We start from the raw sequence: 2500 nt of genomic DNA on the forward strand, positions 1-2500 counted from the left end.
GCAGGGCTAACTTTTGCCGGCACACAAAAACACGAACCCGAAAAAGGCAAAAAAGGGACATACGCACTGGCGACACGCCCGTTTCGCCTGCCACCCGTGCACACTCGCCTGGGCAGCTGGTCACATGCGTCGCTCACAGGCATTTTGCAGGCCAGCACCGGCGGATGCACGGGTCAAGCGGGACGGGACGAGCGCAAGGCTTGCTTTTGGTGGCACACGAAAACACGAACCCGAAAAAGGGACATACGCACTGGCGACACGCGCGCCCGTTTCGCCTGCCACCCATGCACACTCGCCTGGGCTGCTGGTCACATGCGTCGCTCATAGGCATTTTGCAGGCCAGCACCGGCGGATGCACGGGTCAAGCGGGACGGGACGAGCGCAGGGCTTGCTTTTGGCGGCACACGAAAACACGAACCCGAAAAAGGCGAAAAAGGGACATACACACTGGCGACACGCACGCCCGTTTCGCCTGCCACCCGTGCACACTCGCCTGGGCTGCTGGTCACGTGCGTCGCTCACAGGCATTTTGCAGGCCAGCACCGGCGGATGCACGGGTCAAGCGGGACGGGACGAGCGCAGGGCTTGCTTTTGGCGGCACACGAAAACACGAACCCGAAAAAGGCGAAAAAGGGACACACGGACAGGCGACACGAAAAAAAAGGGGTCGCCCTACCTAGGTGGGCGCAAAAACCCCGTCGGCCAGGAGGTTTCGCCAAAGTGTCTGTACTGTCACACAGGGTCAATAGCACGGGCATGGCCGGCCGCCGCACGTGCAGCGGCTTACGGACGCACGGTTCGGCGGCACAGGTGCCTGGCGGCTTTAGCACCTTGGGGTGGACAGGCCTGGCGGCAAGGGGGGCTAGGCACCTTGCTGCCAGCCGGCAATGGTGCACGGGGCGGGGCGCCACACAAACACGAAAGAGGGACAAGAGCGGGGCGATGGTCCACAGAGACGAGCCATGCACGGGGCCCGTGATCGCCGACACACGCGAACGCGGACGCGGACAAGGACAAGGACGCGACGCGCGGCGCGCGTGCGAGGTCAAGAGGGGCGCGCGCACGAAAACGCGAAAAAAGGGGCTAGCGGCCGAGAAACGCGAAAAAAACCGGGTCACCTACCTAGCCGAACGCCTAAAATCGCTTCGGGCAGGAGGTTTCGCCAAAGTGTCTGTACTGTCACACGGTCCGTACGGGCGCAACCCCATCGCGCGCCAGCACCCCTTCCTGGGGGCGCCCGCCCGCCAGGCGCCTGGCGCCCCACGCGCGCGCGCCCGGCGCCTGGCGCCTTGCCCCCCACGCGCGCCCGGCGCCTGGCGCCTGGCGCCTCGCCCCCCACGCGCGCGCCCGGCGCCTGGCGCCTTGCCCCCCACGCGCGCCCGGCGCCTGGCGCCTGGCGCCTCGCCCCCCACGCGCGCGCGCGCGTGGCGCCTTGCGCCTCGCCCCCCACGCGCGCGCGCGCGTGGCGCCTTGCGCCTGGCGCCTTGCCTCCGCGCGTGCCTGGCGCCTGGCGCCTTGCCCCCCACGCGCCTGGGCGCCTCTTTTCCGCCTGGGCGCCCTGGCACCTTTCCGCCTGGGCGCCTGTTTTCCGCCTTGGCGCCCTGGCGCCTTTTCGCGTGGGCGCCTCTTTTCCGCCTGGGCGCCATGGCGCCTTTCGGCCTGGGCGACTCTTTTTCGCCTGGGCACCTCTTTTCCGCCTGGGCGCCTCTTTTCCGCCTGGCCAGGGCGCCTCTTTTCCGCCTGGGCGCCATGGCGCCTTTCTGCCTGGGCGCCTCTTTTTCGCCTGGGCGCCTCTTTTCTGCCTGGGCGCCCTGGCGCCTTTTCGCCTGGGCGCCTCTTTCCCACCTGGGCGCCCTGGCGCCTCTTCGCCTGGGCGCCCTGGCGCCTTTTCGCCTGGGCGCCTCTTTTGGCGCCTGGGCGCCTACGCCAGGGCGCCTCTTTTCCGCCTGGGCGCCTCTTTTTCGCCTGGGCGCCTCTTTTCCGCCTGGGTGCCCTGGCGCCATTCCGCCTGGGCGCCTCTTTTCCGCCTGGGCGCCCTGGCGCCTTTTCGCCTGGGTGCCTCTTTTGGCGCCTGGGCGCCTACGCCAGGGCGCCTCTTTTCCGCCAGGGCGCCTCTTTTTCGCCTGGGCGCCTCTTTTCCGCCTGGGCGCCCTGGCGCCTTTTCGCCTGGCGCCTCTTTTGGCGCCTGGGCGCCTACGCCAGGGCGCCTCTTTTCCGCCTGGGCGCCTCTTTTCCGCCTGGGTGCCCTGGCGCCATTCCGCCTGGGCGCCTCTTTTCCGCCTGGGCGCCCTGGCGCCTTTTCGCCTGGGTGCCTCTTTTGGCGCATGGGCGCCTACGCCAGGGCGCCTCTTTTCCGCCTGGGCGCCCTGGCGCCTTTCCGCCTGGGCGCCTCTTTTTCGCCTGGGCGCCTCTTTTCCGCCTGGGCGCCCTGGCGCCATTCCGCCTGGGCGCCTCTTTTCCGCCTGGGCGCCCTGGCGCCTTTTCGCCTGGCGCCTCTTTT

The sequence above is a fragment of the Aristolochia californica genome, unplaced genomic scaffold (genome assembly GCF_029961685.1).
Source record: "Aristolochia californica isolate CCGP_79_NKW_82.1479 unplaced genomic scaffold, dmAriCali1.0.hap1 SCAF_67, whole genome shotgun sequence".
In the NCBI taxonomy this organism is placed as follows: Eukaryota; Viridiplantae; Streptophyta; class Magnoliopsida; order Piperales; family Aristolochiaceae; genus Aristolochia; species Aristolochia californica.